We start from the raw sequence: 14,476 nt of genomic DNA on the forward strand, positions 1-14,476 counted from the left end.
TGACTAACCGTGTGACTCTGGACACGTCTCAGTGTCCTCATCTATGAAGTGAGAATTTCATAGGGTTGTTGTGAGAATGAAATGAAATGATGCATATAAAGTGCTTAACGGGGACACTGACACATAAATTCAGACATATTTTCTTTTGGGGTTGTTGCATCATATTCCATAGCTATGCATGCCATAATTTAATTAACCATTCCCCCACTGACGGACATTGGGTTGCTTCTAATTTTTCAGTATAATAAGTATGGCGTATATTCTTTTAGCATCTTGTACTTGCAACAAATATACTTAATACTTCTGGTTAACTCACCAAATAATAAAGATACCAGTCATATCAGTAGGCAGCTGTGATTGAATTCCTGGGATATTATCATAAAATACTGGCCTATGTCATTGCAAGAATGCAGTTCGGGATTATACAGCTGTCAGCTTAACATGTGGGAGGTGCAAATCGAGAACCCACGCTGTGATCAAACAGGGGAAACTCAGCCCTTGCAGCAAGGAAACTGAAGTTTAAAGAGGGGGATTAAGAATTGTTTTCTTACGGGATACACTAAAAAGTGTAGTAAAGAAAGAGACTCAGACCAATAAAATGTGAAAGCAAGACTGTGCTATCAAGAAAAGATAGAATAAGCATTCTTAAGCAGAAATGAGTATTCCTGGGATCCTATGGGGCTGCAGATGTTCTCAACTCCTCCTTCCTGAAATTTTGGAGGCAAAAGATAACACAGTATTATCAACAGGCACATTCAATCCCTCCTTCTTTTCAGAAAGAAAAAAAAAGTAAAAAATGATTCTCCTCCCATAAAATGGGAATAGTTTTTAAGTCTTCACTCTTGCAGTTGTGAGATTGGCATAGGGGAAAATTATGTAAATCAGTTGGGATTGCAGCAAGAGCCTTCAATCTCTTTTATCATGTATCTGTTTTTACCTTTGGTGTCTAAAAATGATCTAACTCCAGGGCCTACCATGACTTATTATATACATATAGACTATAAACATACTAACTGCACGAGATTCTAATCTGTTCTCCAAACAGGACTGACGGGTCTTCTACTTTGTAACACTTTGTTCATCACTCACTCATATCATCAAATATATATGTAACAAGAGTATATTTCTTTAAAAAAATCCTATCATTCCTTTATTTTAATAGTTGGCCCGGAAGAATAACTGAACTATGTATGAAAGCATAAGAGATTTATTTTTAATAATCAGTGGGCAGATCCTAAAATTCAAATTAAGTTGTCAAAGCACCAGAATACTTATAGGATAGGGGACATTTTCTTTTAAGATACAGTGATTTTTTAAAAACTTCTTTTTAATTAGGGAATATATCATATACCATATGTAGAGGGGTACAAATACACATGTACAGTTTAAATAATAATTAGGGGGCAACTCCCACACAATCAACAGCCAAGTTCAGATGTAGACTACTGCTAGTACAAAGGCCTAACTCCTTGTATCACTGGTCTGACTTTTGCAATCAGTTTTCCACTATTCTTTACAGTGTTACCATTGATGTATGCATTTATAATGAATATAGTTTTGTTTTTCCTGCTTTTGAATTTACCCAGATGGAATCATGCTATAGGTATTCTTTCTTGCCTCATTTGTCTCATTCATCAACATTCATCCTGTTAAGGCAGGTAGGTGGATGTCACTCATTTTGATAGTGTTTTCTTGTATGACTATATCACAGTTAATTTACCCATTGAACTGTTGATAGAAATTTGAGTCATTTCTAGCTTGGAACTATTAGGAACAATGTTTTTTGAAAACTTTTGTTCAAATCTTCTTATGTATGAGGTGAATATTTAAATTTAAAAAAATGTATTGCAGTAAAAGACACGTTGCCATTAATCCCCCTCAAAATCCTTCCCCTTACTTCGAACACACTTAACCCATCACTCTTGCCAGTTTCTGAAGCAGTTCTGGAAGTCCTCCTTCGTGAGTGTGTTTAGTTGCGCTGTCATGGCTGCCTCAATGTCCCAAATCGATTGAAAACATTTACCTTTCATGGTCATTTTGACTTTGGAGAAGAGTCAGAAGTCACATGGTGCCAGATCCAGTGAATAAGGTGGATGAGGACACACTGTGATGTTTTTATTTGACAGAAATTGCCATATACCAGAAGTGATGTGTGACACGGGGCATTGTCATGATGGAGGACGAAGTAAAGGCACTCACAAAAGAGGACTTTCAGAACTGCTTCAGAAAGTGGCAAGAACGATGGGATAAATGTAGTCGAAGTGAGTGGAAGTATCTTGAGGGGGATTAATGGCAATGTGTCTTTTACTGTAATACATTTTTTAAAATTTAAACATTCACCATATCTTTTGATCACACCTCGTACACGTACAAGAATCTCTCTAAGACAGTGATTCTTAAAAGAGTGGTTCTAGGACCAGTAGGATCAGTATCGCCTGGAAACTTCTTAGAGATGTAAATTCTACAGTCGCACCCCGGACCTACTGAGTCAGGAACTCTGGGATGGGCCCCAGCAGTGTGTGTGTTACCAAGCCATCCAGGGGATTCTGCTTCACAGTAACGTCTGAGAACCACAGCTCTAAGGGGTGTATGTAGAAGCTGCATTGCCAGGCCTGCATGTATGCAATTTTAGGCTTTAGCAAGTAACGCCGAACTGTTTTCCAAATAGTTTTGCTAATTGACATTCCCACCAGTATGAGAGCTTACATAGTCTCGCAAGGATAATGTGGATTTCAAACTCCAACACTCCAAACAACATATCAAAGCATCCTTATAGGAAAAAATGTGATCGTTGTGAATAGTGGCCTACAATTGAAAAACACAACAACAAAAATAAAACGCTTAACTATTTACAGCAAATATTACCTTTTTCACTTAATTAGACAGAAGTGAATGTTATTAACAGGAACTAGACAAAATTATGGGTGATGTGCAATCATGTGAAACGATGCATTGCTTTAGCACACCATTTTGTCACTTAAAATCCTCAGGAAAATGACAAGAGCTGAGAAATGAAACTGCTCACGTTTTCTCTTCTCCCTTGTGATCAATCAGCAGTTTGCTTATTGAGCTCCAGTTTTTGAAGAGTGTCTTTTCTTCCCACAAGCACAGAAATCTTGCTCAAGAGACTGCCATATTACGTGCAACCATACAGAACAATGTGTGGTGAACCAGTTCCTTGTACAGCAATAAGTGTGATAAGTGCCATTCCAGCTTTTACAGAAACTAAAGCTTCCTAACTATGAACACTGCACAGCCATGTTTTATGCTTGCTAACTGCTCCCACGGTGTGTACTGTCTTACAGACAACAGTGCCCTGTACAGAGAATGGGGGTCACACATCATGACTAAAGGTATCTTGGAGGAGGCACTTGGGGATTGGACTCCATGCACCCTCTTTTCACCTCATTAATGTGCCCCAGGAGACCATGTCCGGGTGGGAAACAGACAGACATGACACAACGGCCGATGGCGAGGCAGTAAGCCTTCCACATCCTCGTGACCCCAAAGCAAAGGAACTATCGGTGTGGAGTGTGGTTCTTCTGGGCGTCCTCTTGGGGGCTGGAGGACTGAGAACAAGAAAACATGCCATTGCCCCTCTAGGACATGTTTTTCATGGACTCATTTGTTGTCGGGTGGCACTCCATTTGAAGGCTTGTTTGTTTCTCTAGCTATACTGGAAGCTCTGAGGGCAGAACCATGTCTCCTGGGTTCCTGTCTCCCTCCAAGTTGAGTAGCACAGGGTGAGGCACGCCATGAGGACCTGTCAGCACTGCCCATGGCCAGAAGTCAGAGGGACATTTGGGGTTGGTTCTGAGGGAACCCAGGATCAATGAAGCACACAACTCCTCATTTTAAGGTGATCAGATTCGGAGAATGTGGGTTATAAAACAGTTATTTTCCATATTAAATTGATTCTAGAGATAATAATAATAAAAATAGTGTCCAAGGAAAGACTCTTTTATAGTGATAGATGGAAGAGTAAGGGTAACTTTGGGGGAATGGATATTGCCTGAAAGGGGGCACAAAGGAGCCTTTTGGGGTGCTGAGAACGTTCTATATCTTGATCCAGTTGGTGGTTACATGACGTATACATGTTAAAAACCCATTGAGTTGTACTTGTGCACATTCATATTTATGCACATGACTCTCTAGATATGTTATTCCTCAATGAAAGTAATAAAAAAGACTTCATCACTTACGGAATGGCACCAACATAGAATTACATTAACTGAATGGGGCTGAAAACTCAGCAAGAAAGTCCTGCACAAGAAAAATTCGTCAATGTTTAACTATTCTAAATATCTGAATACCTACAGTGTCTCCAGACCACCACGACTTCCCTGTGAAATGGGCACACAGTAATGAATAGCTCGTGTTTATTGAGCACATACTATAGGCAAAGTGCTCAGTATCCGTGACCTTATTACATTTTCACAGCAGCTCGATGAAGCCCACACTATAATTTATTCTTATTTTACAGATGAGGAAACTGAGGTTAAAAGAGGTTAAGTAACTTGTCTAAGGGCACAAGTTGGGAAGCAGTAAATTCAGAACTTGCACCCAGGGCTATGCAACATCAAGGATGGCACCCTTACCCTCTACCTGTGCTGTAGTGAGGAAAATGTGGTGTCTATATGAGGGATGCGATATTAAGGGCCAGATATATGGACCAACACACCCAAGGCAATACAAAGTTAGAGAGGACAGAGAAAGAACAAGAGACACTGGCAATTTTTAAGCTCTAAATATTCACCATAATTGCCATGAATCATTTTTGCATATATACAGAGGATGCCAAAAAATGGATACACATTTTAAGAAAGGAAAACACTGTATTGAAATTGTAATACTCTATATACTGATAACAAAAGATGAATACAGGTCACGTTTGACTTCTGCAATTACAAGAGGTGCTCAGAGTGGTTCCCATCAGCATAATTTTAATACAGTTTTTCCTTTCTTCAAATGTGTATATATCTTTTGGCAACCTCTGTGTTATCTAATACACATCAACATACAATCCGCTGAGGTAGCTTTTTTACTTACTCATTTTACAGTTGAAAGAACTGAAAATCAGATAACTAAAGCAAATTGCCCAAAACTCACAGGACTGGTACGTGGTGGAGCTGGGATTCAAACATAGACTACTAGCTCTTTCCAAAAGGCTCAGTTCTTGAAAAGGGTCGCTAGGAGCAGAACCCAGATATCTGTGATGAGAAGCTGAAAAATCCTTTCTTTAAGGTCACTTTGCCTCTGCATCATGAGACACGGTTCTGGAGGTGTTTGCAAAACAATGGACGTTCGTTTGTGAGGGTCATTTAGACATGGCCCTCCCAGAAGTATGGGTGCTGGACCAGAAGATGCTAAGGCTCATTCCTTAGCTAGGCAGCCAGAGAGAATGGGTGAAGATGGCCTAAACCCAGGTGCACCTGGATATAAGACAGGGCATCAACATATAAGGTCTTTGAAATCCCTTCACTTTTAGAGCTCCATAAAGACTGCATTCCTGGAAAGGAGAAGAAAACGCCTGCACTGAGATATGAAATGAAGACAACTAAGAGTTACTAAATGTAACTCTGGGGACAAAACCCCTTTCTGATGCTGCTACTGACACCGGTAAACAACTAGCCCAGGGGGTGCAAAATGGTCATATCCAGCCCCCACCAGCTATTCGGGTCGTGTTTGGCACCCACAGTGATTGATAGAGACTTGAGTTCTAATGCAAAGTCTTGGTAAGTTCACATACATATCTGGATTGCTAACCTCTTAAGGAAGATGGAAGAGCTGGCAGACTGGGCCTCACGTTCCTCACACTTAACCCAGGCCAGCATAAACACCTAACCCGGGGCCACTGCACACCTGGCCAGCCTTGGAGTTTGCAACTCCATCCCGGCCTTTAAGGATGGTTGTAGCTTGTTTCAAATCTTCAAAAAATTCCTGCTAAGCAACGTTTGAAGGAATGCTTTTTGGCACCACGTCCCCTGCCTTTCTCAACCACAGCTGTCTCTTTATTTACTTGGATCAGAAAAGGAGACTCTCAGAGAATGCAAACCAAAGGAATTCACAGGCAGTAAGGGGAGCTTCGTTAAAAAGTGAGGGAAACTGACATAAAGAGACACCTGGGTGGCAGCATGGGAAGCGGCCCTTTAGAAACTGCAAGTAATCTAACAGGGTTTCTCATCTTTGGCACTAGTGATATTTGGGGCTGTATAACACTTTGTTGTGAGGACCTGTCCTGTGCACGGTAGGATATTTAGCAGCATCCCTGGCTTCGATTTTCTAGATATCAAAGCACCCACCCATTCCCTGTTGTAACAACCACTTACGTCTCTGGACATCACCGAATGTGCCACAGGAGCAAAATCACTACGGTTGAGAACCACCGACCTATGCATAACTCTGTCTAGAGAGCAGCTATGTGCTCAAACCATGTGACAGCCAAACTACAAAACATTCACATCACTTGTCACAATGCTCAGTTTATACCCAATCTCAGTCTCTGTTTTAAACAGAACAATATAAAAATGTTTACAAATTGTTGAGCCTTTATAATGCCAGGTTGAATTTGGGACACAATAACAATTTCCTTCAATTTATAATGAAATATGAGTCTGTTTCTAGCTGTCTTTCTACCAAGTTCGTAGGTAGGGAAATAAAGCAAGTTCCTTGAGTCAACAGCCTTATATTTCTTTGGATAAAGTGGTTTTTTTTCTCCTTTGTGGGGGGCAGATCAGGTGTGGACCGGTACCTGAGGGTGAACACTTGTACGAAAGGAGTTATATTTAGCCTGCAGGGAAGACTCAGGGCACACCTCGGTCGTTTTTTGTTTGTTTGTTTTTTAGAATACTAAACATGGTAGATAAAGAGATGTACTGGCCAGTCCTCTATTGGTGAGAATAAAAATTCAGGAGGAAATTATAGAAAGGCAGTTTTGTCAGCAAATGGAACTGTTCAGTGATGGAATGAGCTGCCTAAGAAAAAAAACAAAAAACAAAAACAAACAAACAAACAAAAAAACACACCCAAAAACCAAAAAGAAAGAAAAAAAGAAAGAAAGAAAAAAAATCACTGTTTGCTGTGCTTTCCATCTTCGGTGCTCTCTGTCTTGCATTCCTCACTGTGGGGGAAGCCATGTCATGAGAAACCCTACGCAGGGCTACATGGTGAGAAACTGGGGTCTCTAGCCTGTGGCCACAGGAGTGAGCCTGGCCACTGGTCTTCCAGCCCCAGTCAAGCCTTCAGATGAAAGCAGTCCCAGCTGAGCTCGATGGCAACCTCATGAGCTAGAATAACAACCAGACTATGATATTCCCAGAAACTGTGTGAGATAAGAAATGTCTATTATTTTTTTAAAAAAGGAAAACAAAAAATAAAAAGATGCCTAGCTAAATGCATGTGGTATAATGGATGGGATCCTGGAACAGAAGAAAAATGTTTGTGTGGACACTGGTGAATTCTGAACAAAATCTGTAGTTTGCTTGATAGTAACGGACACATTTTGGTTTCTTAGTTGTGGTAAGTATACCAAGGTTATATAAAATGTTATCATCAGAGGAAACTGGGCTAGGGGCATAAAGGAACTCTATATTATCTTTATGACTTTTCTGTAAATCTAAAATTATTCCAAAATAAAAAATAAAATATAAAGCCTTTCTCCCAGGCACTGGATGTAGTCAAGCAAAGGTTGAGAACTCATTTGCCAAGTGTGTGAAAAAGTGGAGGTTTGCACTGTTCACTATGTACTTTTGAAACACAGATTTGGGAGCTCAACTTTATCACAAGAAGGTGACTCACACGCCAGAGTTTCTCACCTGGCTGAAACTAGTGAAATAATCTTTCTGTTCACATCTCTCTGCGCTGAAAGAAAACGAGTGTCTAGGCTAATATAAAGCATCCATTGTGTCTGTCTGCCATTCTGGTGTAGCACGTTTTCTGGAAAGGGAGCGGACAGATGAGAGTCTTGAGCAGATTTGTTTTTATGGCGCTGGTGATGTTTTTATACCTGACTGATTAGATTGTCTCAAGACACATCCTAGTTCTTAGGTTCTCTACATCCCTTTTCCGCTTAGGTTATTCAGGCTTGGTACTTGTCATTTGCATCCAAGGAGACTGATTAGTACAGAAATCTGCTTATATTCAACTTCCCATGCCTCTGCTGATAAGCCAAAATGTGGTTTTTACATTACATGTATCTATATGAATGTGGAATAGGTGAGTTATACAATCTGTGGTGTCTTATAACAATGTTTACTAAAACTATATTGTGTCCTTTACTAAAACTAAAATTCATCCTTTATTTTCATCTACTTTCCCTTTTGAGGGCTCTCAAGCCACAGACCTCCCAGATATAAGGCAAGAAAAAGATTAAACCAGATTTTTTATTTCCAGTTTGGAAAAGGAGGTTTGTCAGAGAAATAATTTTATGAATGGTCCTGGACACTTGAGGGCCATTCATTGTGCCGATTTTCCATCTCTACTGCTTTCCCATGAGTAATGTAGTCAATGTAAGTTAATTTGGCCCTGTGCGTGCACATTGGAAAACAGGTAGGGACTGGTGAGAGCTGGGCAAGCAAACCCCAGTCAAAATCGTATCTCCGGAAGAGTCAAGCTGGACATTGGAGCCAATTACTGCCATCACCATCCTCAGTGGAACAGATTCAAAATTGACCCTGCTACTTTGAGTTGCCTGCTCTATATTCAAGAAATGGAAGAGAGAACAGCCCTGACAGAGAGACAGAAGTAACCACCAGGAAAATGGCCACCTCTGCTTCTTGGCTGAATGCATGGTAGCAAGCCCAGGGTAGGGGAACTGATGACCAGTGCAATACTCTGGTGTAAGGGGATTCACCCCAGAGATTTAGAAGAGCCAAAGCAGGGATCTCTTCTCCATTCTAAAACAAGGGTTCTCTGTCCAGGAATGTTGCACCACAGAACATGATAAATCTCCTTGGCTTGGGAATATTACTTACACTATAATAGCTATCTGTTTAAATGGCATCTTCCCGTAGAAAATGGGCTCATCCCCTATACATTGATCCACCCATTACTCCAGCCATCCCTCCATCCAACATTGATTAAGTACATATTGTAAGTGAGACAGAAGTAGGTGCTATGAACCCAGATGAATGGACGCTATCTCTGCCTCTGAGAAACTCAGTTTAGTGCTAAAGACAGATAGATAAGTAGAAACCTCATTAAAGCAAAATGAAGAAATGCTTGGGAAGGCTAATGTTTGAGTTCAGTCTTAAAGGACAAAGTTACCCTTCTCAGAGAACTTTGAATTTTGCTAGGGGTTTATCCCAATAAATCACATGGTGACTGCTTGTCTAGGAAATGCTTTCTTATCCTGAGTCTCTTAATGCTTTATTCCTAGTAATCCAACGCTTCATCAAGCACGCATTTTATTGGTGAAAAAAGATGAGAAAATTGCAAATTCACAAGTGGATTGATAGTTCCTTTAGTGGGAACTAGGGCTCAAGAGAGTGACAAATAAGAATTCTGGAAGAAAACGACCTAAAATGTAGAAAATGAAGTATTCAAGCCCAAACTGGCACTACCAGTCAGTCAACTTTGGGTCTCACTATGTATATTTAATGTCATTTTAAAGAAATCTTCCATGCTATGCACTGTTAGTTATTTAATCAAATACATAGGTCAAAGTTGTCATTTATATATCACCTATCTTTAGCAGTTTTTCCATTAACCTTGACTGAAATAAAAGGCAGGTAGAAATAGGGTTCTTGAGTCATTTTTCTTGGTGTAAATCCCAATGAATTAAACACTTTCTTTATCCTGTCAGCACCTTGTGGGTTAGATTTTTCAAAATTTATTTCCAAAGTGTCTATGTTTCTCAGGGAAGGAAACATTCATGGTATTCTTAAGCAATACAGATGCCTCTCCTTAGAATTGAGGCTCCCCAAAGTACTTGTGAAATGTACTAATCCCCACAGTTTACATATTGAAGTGGTGGTGAAATTATCAAAGCTGCGGTCAGAAAATAAGAACATTCTGTGAGTCTCTTACTGTTGTAAAAAGAGTCAGGTCTTGGAGGTCACCCTGTTTCCAGCTAAACTAAACACTAAGAAACCTTTTCTGTTTTGTAGAAATTATTTTGGCAAGGTAATTAGTTCTGCAATTTTTCCTCAGGAGGGAAACCTTGTAGATTCCCGAACCTCAAAGCAAGTGTTTTTCTATTACAAAAAGTCACTGAGATATTTGATTTGTTGAATGTGTCTCCTTAGTCTCTCAAAGCATGAGATAGGGTAGCAGATCACATGGCGTGGATGTCATGGGTTTAACAGCTCAACTATGGTTTTTCCTTAACCCGGCATTCTTTGTAATCACTACTTGCTGTAATAACTGGTCATGATCAAATTATGCCCTAGAAGGATCTTTTACTTGCTGTCATTTTTTCCACATTCAAGTGCTATGACTCCCCCCCAAAAAAGCTGTAACTATAAGCCCATGTTCTGGGGGTGGGGTGGGGAACAGACTGGCTAGGAGCTAGTCTGTCCTTCCAGGATCCTGAATTTGCATCTCTTATTGCACATTCCTTAAATTGAAAATGGTATTTTTGACTTACTCTAGGTAGGCATTGTATTTGCAGAGACAGACGTTTCCAAATATCAGAGCAAGAAAAATGGCCTTTGGCAAGTCATTTCCTTAAGCTATGTTTCTTTCCTGGAGTGTAAAGGAAAGAAAGCAGGTAGGAAAACAAAAAGAAAAAACAAATCATTCATCCCAAAGAAATACCCTGGATGGTTAACTAAAGGAAATTCAACTCCAAATTATGGGGATTTCATCATTACTCATTTTAAAGCCAAAGCTTGTAGTTGGAGTTGAAAAGGTCGAGTCAGACAAGAGTGACCTATGGCAGGGGCGAATGCTATCTACTTTCTTTTGATACATGTTGTTTCAGACTGAACAAGTAAGAAGGAAATCATGTATCTTTAAATCACAGACTTTAAACCTTGGGAACTCCGCCAAATGTCTGCCACTTGTTCCCATAAAACAGCTCTCACAAATTCAGTAACTGGACAGACAATGATGCAATTAGATGAAAACTATTAGGCTCCTCCTTCTTTCCTTCTCCATTCTTGTTTTGGATTATTCTTTGCATTGCAGTTGAATGTGCTATCATTGAATTTTTTAATCCATTCCATTCAATTTCTCAAATATTTCCTGAGAAGCAAAAGCAAAACACTGTACTAGACACTAAGTCATATAGATATGATATAAGAATAGTTCCTTCCCTATTGCTTGTTTGCAATGGCAGAAGATGACATTACTATTACGTACACCAATTGTCTCTAATCTAAATCCATCTTTATCCTACTAGACATCCCCACTTTTTCCTTTCCCTATTGTGTTAGGTGCTCACCCTCCATGTCGTCATGCATCCTGGGATGAGTCCTCACCCCAGGCTCAGGAAAGGAATCTTAAGCCAATTCTGGTGATTTCTTTCTGCTTGCCAGTACTGATTTGGACACTGGCAGGTGTTACAATTCTAGGGAGTGAGAACGAAGAGAAATCTACTGAGAGGCAGCAGTTAAAATCCTCATTTACTACAAAGATACTTGCTGAAGAGTTATTGCTCTTCTCTGCCTCCTCAGGCTGCCAGAGGAGCAGTGATGCCAGGGGCTGCTAGGGCCATTATGTGACAATGAGAAAGCCAGCCAAAGAACAACGTGGCCGACTGATGATGGCAGAGAAGAAGATGGAAGGCCACTGCATTAATGAGTCCTGGAACTAGCCTATCCGTGGGCTTTCTGTAAAGTAATAGAATCAATGTCTTTATTATTTAAGCCATATTTGGTTTGCTTTCCATAATTTGCAGCCAAAGCATCTTAACAGTGGGTCATCCAAAACTCTGTTGTGGGATGTGTTTTGCTACATATATTTGTGCGAGCATTACCATGTAATGGCAGGTATCCCTAAGAAAGACATCCTTTGAAGTTTTCAATTTGTGTGTGTTGGGTGGGATCTAAGATAAGGAGGGTAACAGGAGGGAGATCAGTTTACAAAGAACTATACATCTGGAAATAAGATAAATATTGCTAAATTTTCAGTTATCAAATCAGATAGTGATTATGAAGCTAATAATCAACCCACAGTGGAGATTGACTTATTATTAAAGTCACCCATTTAATGCATAGCTTACATTCCTATAAACAGCATGATGGCATCAGTTGTTTAAGCAACTCATAAAAATATTAACTTTTCTTTCTTGTTTAGTGCCACCAAGGGAATTTATTATGCACTTTGAAAAAATATTTGGTCACATATAATATAAACACCCAAACATCTGAGAGTTACGAAGCTCTGATCATTAAAAAACACTCAATTATTGCAAAATAAAGTTAAGGGAGTGAAGAAACTGAAATGACTTGGATGCTATAGTCAATCAATTACATGAATAATCGCTTCAAATTACTATATCAAATGAATATTCATGTCTTAAATCAGAGATGAGCAAGCTTTTTCTGTAAAGGTCCAGCTAGTAAATATTTCCGGCTTTGTGGGCCGTATGCTCTCTGTCAAAACTGCTCTACTCAGCTGTTGTAGCACTAAAGCAGCCTTAAACAATACAGAAAAAAATGAGAAATGAGTGTAGCTGTGTTTCAATAAAACTTGATTTATAAAAGCAGACAGGGGGCTGGATTGGGCCTTTGGGCTGTAGTTTGCCCATTCCCATCTTACCCTTAAACTACTTCTCCAGAGCTTTTCATTTGTAGAAATTTTATAAACACCCACTAATTGAATTTTTGAATAATTTTGAGGCCTCAATTTCAAATGATCTAAAAAGCCTGATTGGTTTAAAAAGAACACTCAGTGTTTCATTTCAATTAATACGTATTTTGCCTATTTTTCACCCATGGGGAAACAAAATAAAAAGCAAGAATGGAAGTCCCTGTTCACATTTCAAGGATGGAACACTCTTTGTAATTATCAAGTTTACTTTTGGGCCATGATTCCCTACAGAGAGAATGGTGTAGTCTTGAAATCTTTGAAAGGTGCCAGAATATTTCAGAAACTGCAGTGACAAAAGTTTTGCTGAAGACGCCAAAGCCTTGTGCAATGCTAGTTGCTGCTCCAACAAGGATATACAAATACATGTAAATGTGACCAGTAGGGACAAGACCTTGGATGGAAAACTACATTTGAAATGACACTGTAGCCTCCATTAGAGGCTTCTACCCCCTTAAAACCTAAAGCCGCACATATCTACCTCCTCTGGGCTGTACGCTCAGCTTGGTATTAACAGAGAGCAGTGAAGCAGCACGGGAAGCCGCGTGGGTGGCATTCCACAGCTGAGCTCCAGATAAAGGAGGCAACAGCTTAGGCCAAGGGTCTAGCCTCGGTTCATTTCTGTGGCCCTACACAAGCAATGTCCCATCCAACTGACAAAGAGCCTGAGAGCCACAGCATAGAACAATCGAAAGTTCTACATACTGACATTTTTGTTCTTTTCTTCTTGATGTCCTCTTGTCCATTCCATCTGCCTTCTAAAACTGCATTAGTCAAACTGTGGGACATAACCTATTAATGGATCATGAAAATATAGTGGATCTTGACAAGCATATTTTAGAAAATGATACAGAATTGAATAGACGATGATAGGAGAGAAATTATAGAAAATATCAAAGTGTATCTCTGATAAAGATAAAGACCATTTGGTTCATGTGTTTCCTGGGCTGAGATGTAAAATGTATTTCTTACTGTCAGTTGTGGACAAAAAGTTTGAAACCTTCTGCTCCAGGGTAAATAAACTGAAATCTGTGATGCATTCTCAGAATAAGCTGCAAACAAAATGGGTTTCTTCTTTTCATATGAAATACTATTGTAAATGGCTTTTGAGATCAGTGAGCAACAGAGGGCCTCGAGATATTTTTTTGTTTTTGTTTTTTTTGTTTGGTGCTTTTCCAACAAAGGATTAGAGTCTGTGGTTGAAGATTACTCTGGTGGTTTTAGGTGTGGTGGACAGAATGACGGCAAACCGTGAATTGAGGAAAGCAGGTGGGGGGCTATGGCTGTAGTTAAGGTGAGACATAATGATGGAGTGTCTAGGGTTGAGGGCCGAGATAAGACAAAGTGATATGGTGATGATGATGATGATGATGATAACGGTGATGGATAACTTCTACTGAGTGGATAAGATGTCAGGAGATGTTTTAAGCTCATTATGGTTATTACCTCGTTTAAGCCTCACATCAACCCTATGAGACCATCAATCAAAGTTGGAAACTGGGCATGAGGTGAAGCAGTAGAGAAGAACTGAGGTTATTTCAAAATCGTTACTGGGGATATAAGGGGAAATGAGATAAAGGTGACTGATGCTCTTTAGAGAAGAATGAAGGAAGGAGCATCATTTTAAAGGAGAATATGCATGTACTTTCTCAATGATTTGCTGAAGATCAATGGTTTATCAGGCAGTGTACTTGGTGTTACAGATTCAAGGACAAATAAGATATAG

The 14,476-nt window shown here is 39.7% G+C and overlaps 1 protein-coding gene across 4 annotated transcripts in view; it reads right to left on the reverse strand.

The window, feature by feature from the left end:
- Positions 1-14,476, reverse strand: part of ARHGAP6 (Rho GTPase activating protein 6) — a 463,010-nt gene that overhangs the window by 58,646 nt on the left and 389,888 nt on the right. The window lies entirely within an intron of this gene.

Source organism: Rhinolophus sinicus, chromosome X (genome assembly GCF_036562045.2).
Source record: "Rhinolophus sinicus isolate RSC01 chromosome X, ASM3656204v1, whole genome shotgun sequence".
Classification (NCBI taxonomy): Eukaryota; Metazoa; Chordata; class Mammalia; order Chiroptera; family Rhinolophidae; genus Rhinolophus; species Rhinolophus sinicus.